This window comes from Nicotiana attenuata, unplaced genomic scaffold, assembly GCF_001879085.1.
Source record: "Nicotiana attenuata strain UT unplaced genomic scaffold, NIATTr2, whole genome shotgun sequence".
NCBI lineage: Eukaryota > Viridiplantae > Streptophyta > Magnoliopsida > Solanales > Solanaceae > Nicotiana > Nicotiana attenuata.
This window is the reverse complement of record NW_017670454.1, coordinates 475,095-485,664: the sequence shown is the minus strand read 5'-3', so window position 1 is coordinate 485,664 and position 10,570 is coordinate 475,095.

Here is a 10,570-nt window from a genome sequence, read left to right as displayed (position 1 = left end):
GAAGTTGAATGCCCAAATCAACGAAGCCCTGCAAGTCTAGACCAATGGAGCAACAGTGATGATGTCGACTCCTCCTCTGAGAACTGATGCTGTTGACAGGACCCCCGTCTATAAAACAGCACACACGGCAGTTCAAGAACTTCTCGGGATGCCGAAGACAGATACTCAGATATTACCTTGAATGTTGAATGGCAAAATATAATTCTAACCCTACATAGGCTAGTCAAGGAGCAAAATGAGAGAATTGAAAAACTACCGGGAGTGCCACCGATTGTGAAAGGGATGAATGTGACTAAGTATTCGCTATAGCCATGGAAGCCTAGCGCGCCCCGATGCCAATCCCAAAGAAGTTCAAGATGCCTGAAATTCTGAAGTATGATGGCACCTGGTATCCTCGTGACTACATCATGGCATATAGGACTGGAATCAAAGGGACTGACCTCACGGAAGAAGAGATCGGATCGGTGCTAGTTAAAAAGTTTGGAGAAACACTAACAAAAGGAGCCCTAACTTGGTATTCTCACTTACCCGAGCATTCTATTAGTTCTTTCGTTGAGCTTGCAAATGCTTTCATCAAAGCCTATTCCGGAGCAAAAAATATGGAGAAGCAGGTGGAAGATATTTTCAAAATCATACAGAAGAGAAACAAGACGTAATCGCTTCGAAACTTCATCGATCAATTTCAGAGGGAAAGGATGCTACTACTAGAAGTGAAACATAATTGGGCGGGCATGGTTTTCCCCGGGAACTTGAACCTGAAGAGTTCGGAAGCTTCGAGGGGACTGAAGGAAATATTGCGAGAATTTCCTGCAAAAACATGGAATTAAGTGTACCACCGATATAGCACAAATCTTAGAATAGAGGAAGACATCTTGGTGCTTCCAGGATTCAAAGGAAGAGACGCTACCGTATATTGACCGGAGATGAAATGTACCTCGTAGACGAGATAAACCTAGACACTAGGATCCTAGAGCACAATATGAGCCATATACAAGACCCATAAGGCTAGACATCGATCAATGGCCATGACCTGCTCGAGACAAGAAGACTCATGGTAGAAGAAATGAAGTGACCACATGCCGAACTGGAAAGGAACCTGAAACATCCAAAATTAGTGTCTACCACCTTTGACTGAAGCTTGATGACTAAGGCTTCGTTGCGAACATGACAGTATTAGTAGTATCCCTCAAAGACATGAGAGACAAGGTAAGATGGCAAAAGAAGATGTGAACGCATCTGAGCTAGCGGAGTTAGGAATTCTGATGTGAATTCCACAATGACCATGGACACAAGACCTTCGAATATAGTATTCTTCAAGGAGAAGTTGATCGTCTTCTTAGACAAGACTACTTGACTAAACTTTTCATTAAAAAGGCAAAGTTGTCTTAAATGAATAAAAGAAGCAAGTAGGAGCTTCTACAGGTCTTGACCCCCAAACGAAAAGTGAATGTCGTCTTCAAAGGGGAAGAAGTGAATAGAGTAACTTTTACAACAACAATGAAATTTACAAAGATGTTTGTTTCCCATGAGAAGCGGACGCATCAAACATTGATAAGAGAAAGCACAATATTTGACGACGAGGATGCTGATGGCCTGAACATGCCTCATAATGATGCACTAGTAAGCACTATACAAATTTTTGATATTGACATAAGAAGAGTTTTGATTAATCTAGGTATTTCAATAAATATTTTCCAATTGTGAGTGATCAATGAGTTGGAGATCACGGGTCAAGTTATCCCTAAGGTAGGGCTACTCTCGGGGTTCAATAATTCTTGTGAGATGACCAGGGGAGAAGTGATCTTGACGACCAATACCGAAGGAGTGATCAAAGACACCCCATTCCAGGTGGTATTAGGAGACATATCTTACAACTCCATCCTAGGAAGGGACTGGATTCACGAGATGGGCGCGATTCCCTCAACCTTACATCAAGTAATAAAGTTCCCAGCCATATGGTGAATACGACAAATCCGAGGAGAGAAATGGGCATCCAGAGAAATCAACACTATAGCAACAGAAAGAAGGACCCCAAAGATGATCCGCCTAAATAGAAACTAAAGCAAGATGAGCCACGTGGTATCGAGAGCATGCTAGAAGAATTCAAGACAGGCAACTTCGAACCCGATAACGACGCATATGCAGACAAAATCTTTGAACCAAAAGAAAATAATGGTATAAAATCAACCACTGAAGAATACGAAGAAGTAATTCTCTTTATACATTTTCCAGAAAAGAAAGTTTACATTGGGTCTGGGATAACCCCTGATCGAAATCTCGAGTTGATTGAGTTTTTCGTAACAATGCTGATTGTTTTGCATGGTCACACACGGATATGACGAGAATTCCTCCAGAAGTGATGACTTACAAGATTAATGTGGATCCTTGTTATTGAACAGTAAAATACCAAAAGCGAAAGCAGGATCTGTATCGATACCATGTCATCAGCGATGAGGTAGCTAAGCTGTTGAAGATCGGTTTGATAAGGAGGTCAAATACATAGAATGGCTTGGAAATGTTGCGGTCGTTCTGAAAAAAATGGAAAATAAAGGATGTGTATCGATTATTTGAAACTGAACAAGGCGTGTCCAATGGATTCCTTTTTGCTGCCACATATTGATCAGCTCATAGATGCAACGGTTGGTCACAAGCTATAAAGTTTTTTTGTGCTTACTCCGGATAAAATCAGACCTGCATGGACCGAGAACATCAAGATCAAACTTTCTTCATAACAGAAAAGGAACCTACTATTATAATATTATGCTATTAGATTTAAAGAATGCAGGGGCTACCTATCAGAGGCTGGTCAACGAAATGTTCAAAGACCACATTAGAAAGACTATAGAAGTTTACATCGACGATATGTTTGTTAAGTCCTTGCAAGTAAAATATCACTTGCATAGGGATACATTTGCTACACTCCGAAAACACAACATGAAGCTAAATTCAGAAAATGTGCCTCCGGAGTGGCCTCAGGTAAGTTTCTCAGCTTATTGGTGTCTAATAGGGGAATTAAAGTTAACCAAGCGTAAATCAAGGCTATCTAAGACATACCTCATATACTAATCGGCAAGAAGGAGGTGCACCAGTTAATTAGCCAAATAGTAGCTCTAGAGGGCTTAAAAAGCAAAGAAACTTTGAATGGCCACTAGAAGTAGCAAGAATTAAAGGAATTGAAGAACTACTTGACGAACCCGCCATTTCTAGCTAAACCACGGGAGAGGTACGATTGATGATCAATTTGGCGGTATCCAAAGTCGCGGTAAGTGTTGTATTATTCCAGGTACCCATACTAGGAGAAGTTATCATTAGCATTAATAGTAGCCGCACGAAAACTACGACCTTACTTTCAATGTCATCCTACTTCTATAGTCACTACTATTCCTTTACAGAATATTTTGCACAAACCAGAGCTCTTAAGGCGGCTCGCCAAGTGGGCTGTTGAACTGAGTGCTTTTGATATTTCATATCAACCACGTTGTGCCATCAAGTCATAAGTCCTCATAGACTTTGTCGCTGACTTCAGTATGTGTATAATCCTCGAAGCCAAGTTGGTGGTGAGCTAAGCTCAGGGGACTTATATAGCACGAGAGATCCACATGTAACTATACCTAGACAAGGTTATGGGACTCTTAAGCTACTTCAAGGAATAGAATGCAATGCAAATACCACAAGAGGAGAATACTGAAGCAGATGCTTTGGCCAATCTCGGATCTGCTGTCGACATCACTGAGTCCGGGACCAACTAGGTCATACATCTTGCTTCATTCCTCGACCAAAGCCAAGATGAGGTAAACACCAGGAATTTAGTTTGGTATTGGCTTAACGAGTTCATTAACTATCTTCAAAATGCGACTGTACCCATAGGCAAAACATTAGCCCGACAACTTCAGATTCGAGCAGAACGATATTTCCTAATGAAAACTTGTATCAAAGAATGTTTGGAGCTCCATTGGCTAAGTGCCTGGGACCCGCTGACATAGACTACCTAATGCGGGAATTTCATGAGGGGTATTGCAGTAACCACTCTGGGGATAGATCACTTGTCTGAATGCCACTTACTATTGGCCTGGAATGGAAAACGATGCTGCTAACTTCGTCAAGACACGCAAAAAATGCCAGCAGTTTTCCCATCGATTGCACCAGCCAGCCAAACTGCTTCACTCCGTTATTACTTCATGGCCTTTTATAAAACAGGAGATGGACATTGTGGGCCCTTTAATGCAGGTGCCCGGTCAGGTAAAATTCTTCCTTGTGTTAACTGATTATTCCATAGAATGGGTGGAAGCAAGGACATACTCTCAAATCAGAGAAAATGAAATTATAGACTTCGTGTGGAGGCACATCATCTGCAGATTTGGAGCACCAAAGGGAATCGTGTGTGACGACGGCCCACAATTTGTCAAAGCCAAAGTGACTGAATTCTTCGAAGAGTGGCAGATTAAAAGAATTACTTTTACCCCGTATCATCAGAAAGCAAATGGACAAGTTGCGTCCATGAATAAGGTCATACTTTACAATTTCAAGAAAACACTTAAAGTTGCTAATGGGAGGTGGATGGAAGAACTGCTTAGAGTTTTACGGGCCTACCGGACGACACCAAAATTGAGTAAGGGACCCCTTTCTCCCTAGTGTATGGGTCAGAAGCACTCATCCCAATTGAGGTAAGAGAACCAAACTTAAATTTCACCCATGCTACCGGAGAGTCAAACAACAAAGCTTTAAATGATGCCTTGAACTTAGTGGAAGGACGTATAGAGCTATCCTTGACACAAATAGTGGCACAAAGGCAAAGGATCGAGAAATACTACAATAAAAGGCGAATCTTCGGCATTTAAATGTAGGGAGCTATGTGTTGTGGAGCGTATTTTCGGCGTCTTAAGAACCGAATGTCGGAAAACTCGGGCCCAATCGGAAAGGACCCTACCGGATCACTAAAATAACTGGGAAGAGGTTGTACAAGCTCGAAGAAATGGACAGGAAGCTCATGAGGGAAAACTGGAACATGGCACCCCTTAAACGCTTATACTTCTGAAGCACATGCGGTTCTATTTCCTTCCCTCCTTTCAAGTTTTTAATTATTCTTATTAGCACTAATAATTTTAGATGATAAGCAATAAGCCAGCCCGATTCGGATAATAACTAAATAGGCCCTTGGAAAATATAAATTTACCATATATTTTATAGCCAACGCCAAAATGTGATATGAAAAAAAGGTTCCGGCACAGTCTTCATCTAGAAATCCTTCCCCTAACCCCTTTGTTTTCTTCGTAGAATGTAGGACCAACGAGAAGAGCTGCACAAGCCATGTATCCTATTAAACCAGTGTACGAGACTTTGTTCCTCAAGCTCAAACACTACGGTGACTGACACCCAATATCGAGTTCTTACATGAACACTCTAGAAGTGAAAGCCAGAGTGAGAACATCTCAAAATATCAAAATTCCTGCGATTGGAAGATCTCAAGGGCAAGTGGAGATTCACTAATCAGAAGCAAGATTTCAAAAGTCTCGGATGTCTTGATGAAAACCTACATAGGTCTTTAGAAAAAAAAAACTTCCTCAAGAAGGGCACAAATGAAAAGAAAACCTGTAGTCATCTTTAGAAAAAGATGATAGGCGTGAATGTAAACTCAAGCCATCTTTCTCATATGACTTCAATTGAATTCTATATATTAAGTGTGTTAGGATTAGAGCAAAATAAAATTCTATTTGTCTTCTTATTTATGAATAACTTTTCAGTGATAAGCTTCGAAACCGATCTATTATCATTTACGCGCCTAAATGGAGATAAGACTTCACCTCCATTAGTGTCGAATTAGAAAAGCAACATCTATTTTTTGTATAATTTGACGCTAATTTGCGAAAGCACATAAATACATTCGAACTTCTAAAAATAAAGAAGATGCAAAGTGTGCAGCAAAATTCATGGATTTGTATTTACATATTTATAAAGAAGGGGGAGGGGATGGGGAAGTACAAGAGAACTTTTAAGGAGAACTACGGGGACCTCAACTATGGCTTGGGGCTTGGGAAGTGGAAGTAAAAGGGGCGTTGGGTTAGCATTGGTTGTCGCCGAAGGGGCAGAGAAAGCAGGTTCAACCTTCCCCCTCTTCTCATCATCAAGGCCATCATCATTTAATTCCATACATAGCCCTTGTCTGTCAAGAAAAGGAAGACCAAGTTGTCCCGGAAACTCCCTTTCCTCAACCTCAGTCTCAAGTTAAGAAATCACAAGAGGAATGTCTAGCTTGCCGATATGTGCCTCGTGAAGGGTGATGAGAAGAGACTCCACATCTTCATAGGCTAGATCGAAAACCATCATCTTCTGTAAGTCCACGAAGGCCTCTTGAGCATACTTGCGATCTTGGTTATTGGCTAAAGCGCTCAACCCAGCTGCCTCTTATTCAGATCTTAGGCCATGAATCTCGGACTCTAACTAAGAGAAATCCTCCCTCTGTCGTTCCTCTATGCTCGTCTTCAAGGCTAGATCTCCATGGAGGATTCGAAAGCCCTGATCCGCTCAGCTAGGAGAGGGTAGCCTCGCTGGCTAAGAATTCTTTCTTCTGATCGGCACTTCTCTCTACTACTTCTCTTCGCGCTCGGAGGGCCTCCTTCTCAGTTGTGTTCTCCTCGATCACCTTTTTGGACCTTCTCATTTTCAATCTTCAACATCTTATCATATCTCACCACCTCCCTTTCCATGACCATATCGGCAAAACCTTTTTGAGGGCCCTCGAGGATAGAGCACTGAGCTAATTTAGAATACAAAAAGTAAGTATGATATCTCTAACATGACAAGCACAAAAAGAGGGTTAGTATAGCTAACCTTAGCAGTCTCATGAGATATCTGAGTCACTGGCGCCTCGGCACTCATAAACTCTATTTGAGCACACTCCTGCTAGTTCAGTAACTTTGCAAGTTGTGCAGCCACGGGCCTAGGGTTTGTGAAGATCCCCCTCCTGCACAGGATAAAGAAAAATTAACAGCTTTCTGATTGCCAGTTGGTGGGCACGTAGAACCCCCGATTACCCAAGCCTCAAAACCTTCCCTCGAAGGGAGCCTCACATCTACAGGTGGGTTGGTAGGGGTTGATTGATCCTTTGAACTTTAGGAAAGCATAGCAGTCATCCCCACTTCGAGATGACCGGGCTACTCAACAATAAATCCCTCTTCTGGGACAACACTACTGCCTCCTCGGGCCTTAAAACCATTAGGACGAGAGGCCTGCTCATCAGAGTCGATCGTGATGGGATCGGATCAAATTGGCCTATCAGTAACATCCTCCTGAGCAAGTTGGGGACTGCCCTAGGGAACCTCCACTTCAGCCCTAGGGCATACTCTCCTTTAAAAGACTTGCCTCTTTCAGGTGACAACATGAAGGTAGGTTTCGTGTAAGTGTCGGCACCATCCCCCTGAGGTACTTAGGGAAGAAGTTCCCAAATTAACCTTCAGGCACTGACCACAGAGGGGAGGCTAGCTGGGCCATATAGATGAAAAGAGACTCTTTTATCGAGTCTTACCCTTGCGAGGATTTTGTTCACGTCAGAGAAAGAAAAGGGGATAAAATAAAGATTCCACAAGGAAAGAATTATATTCATGATTATTGTGGTACAACGCTCGAATACCACCAAGCATACTAGCACTGGATTTCAAAATCCTCAAGCAGTTGGTTTAAACTTGTAGGATCTCAAATGCATATCCTTTAATGTTGGGCACTCTTTCGAGAGGCACAGTGATGGCTGCAAAAACATTGAAAATATAATAATTCAAGTTCCTATGCTCCCAGGCCGGTGAAACTCTTACTCTTTCTCATATGATCAACCATTATGTTCCTAAGATTTTTCATGGAGGTATGATCAAATTCATCAAATGCGGTCACCATGCCATCGTCACCAGTGTTGATGATGACAACGACCGTGGGTGGATGGAGAGGTTCATTGTCGTCGCTCCTAAAAATATTTTATCGGCATCAGAACCTCCTAGTCCTGAATCATGGAACAATACTCGTAAGTTTATCGAATATCCCTCTTAAACTGTGTTGAAGGAAATTCTCCCTTTTACTAACTTTTCGTTCTCTTGTTTCAGCCACCCGTTTGGTTCCTCTAGTGGTTGAAAACCTAACCCAATGGGTGCAAAGTATTTTGGACATTTTCACATCGGACTCCTGTAAGTGGAAGGAAATCTCAAATAGGTTTAACTGGAAGGCAAAGAATCATAGTGAGTTAAGCTTCTCTTTTCCTTCTTTAATCTTCAACTTTATGCAGCATAAAAGTTTTGACTTCTTTCCATAGGTCTTCATAAGGGATCTTTTGTCTGCCACTGTTGATATCTCACATGACCCTGAAGGTAGCTAAGCAGCGGATTCAAGAATCCCTTGACCGAAAGAGGGCTCGTGATCTCATTCTTGCTTCTGGTGAAGGAACATATTCCCTAAGCCCCCAGTCCAAGGGGAGAAAACCAAAAAATATAATACCTCCCTGGCTGCGGTTCCGGAGAAGCTTAGAAATCCTAGTAGGACCGACCACAGTGGGCCTTGACGAAGAAGAAATTGAGGACGATGATGAAGCGGTTTCTCTTTAAGGAAGCAGAAAAAGAAGAACTCCCCTAGTTGAATCGGTGAACATAGAAGGACTCTTTATAGAGTTAGAGTTGGTTGAGAATGTTGAGTCCTGCGTTCGGGCTCTAGTTGTTGCCTCTGGTCAGAAAGGTTCCACGTCTAAGGTTCCTCCATCTTCTATTCCAACACCAGCAGCTGCATCACCAGCTCCTGCCTCGCCACCGGCCCCAATCGAACAAGAAGAAGTTGTGATTTCCCCTCAGTCACCCAATCAAGGGAACATAGAAAACACCTTCTCTACACTCATCCAAAACCCCAACGGTAAACTCAGTGTTACATTATCGATTTCGAATGAGTTCCACTTGCTTTCCAAGTCGATGGAAGTTTCCAATTACTTGAATCCATTGGCTTCGGATAAGGACTGGAGAAAGATGGACGGTCACTCCGCGGAGAGCTTAATCAATAACAACATGCATTTTGTTGCACGGGTACCACTTTATTTTTCTCTTTTCCTTTTTCACTTGCTAACAAATATCTTTGGAAACTCTAGCCTTTTGACTTTACAGGCCAACCTCCTCGCCTCCGAGGGCTTACAGAAGATGATCCTGGAAAAAGAGACACTTGCTGCTGAACAAGATCAAATTGTTGCTGAAGGAGATGAACTTGTTGAGCGCCTCTCGACTTTAGAGGCAAGGCTTACTTGGATGGGCAAACTTGAGGCCTGGTTGGAGCAAACTGAGCAAGAAAAATGGCCCATAGCTAAGAGTCCGCTCAGTTTCATGATGAGTTTGCTGAGTTGAAGAACAAGTAGGTTGAGCTGCAAGATGTTGTGACTTCGGCAGCCGAACATGAATCTGCTTTCATAGAACAAATCAACAACTTGGAAGCAAACTTGCGTTCTAAAATCGAGAAAGATGTTGCGGTTGAGGAGAATAGGGAAAGAATGGAGGAAAGGCTAAAAAGGTCATGGAGCAAAACCGTGAATACGTAAAGAACAACACTGACCTTTGTTGGACTTATGATATCTTGGGGTTGACAATGATTAGCAACAGTCTAAAATTAAAAATCTCCAAGCCAAACTCCAGGATCAAGAGGATTCATGCAGTTTATTATATGAGGAGAAAAACTTTGGAGGATGCCAGAAAAAGCATTCCAAATATACACGACTGTAATTCTGAAGCTCTTCACTTAGAGACAACCGCCTTCCAGAATATTTCTACCCGGCCTACTGCTTCAGGCTCATCGAGCACTGGCTCTGATTCCACGAAAATCGAGGGAGAAGAAGAAGAAGAAGAAGAAGAAGAAGATAAGGATAAGGATGAAGGTGGTGAACCGGACTCTGCTAACAAAACAAATTAATGTTATTTATTTATTTATTCCTTTTTGTAATTATGACGGAACATCTATTGGGTTCGGCATTTATGAAATAAAGACAACTTTTACTTATATTTCGTGCAAAAACATCTTTTTTATTTTCCCATTGATAAATTTCAAGAATTTCACATTCGATTAACTTTAATCCCGGTCATTCATAGTTTCGGTTTTTACCCTTTAATTATGAGGATTTCATAAGGGAGGACCCTTATATTTATGATTCTCTTGAAGAAGATGTCTCCTATTTATTCTGGCACTAACATTTGAAGTTTAGGTCGCTCTTGAAGAGGACGTCTCCTATTCATTCCGGTACTGACATATGAAGTTTAAGTAATATTCAAATGAAAGAGACCACATCGTATCATTTAGATAAGAAATAAGATAAAAATAAAAGGACTTTAATTTATTCCTTTCTTTTCCAAGAGTACATTTACATGAGCAAAAATTGTTACATTCGCTTAAGTAAATAAAGGTTTCAATACATGTGGCTAACTGCTTATTACTATGGGGCTGATCATTCAGTCCTCGGTTCTTTTTAAAATAACTCAACTTTTAAACTTTTTAAGTTCAAGATACAACTTCCGATTCTAGAAGTCCTCGATTTCATTGACACTTTTAGTAGTCTGATACACAATAG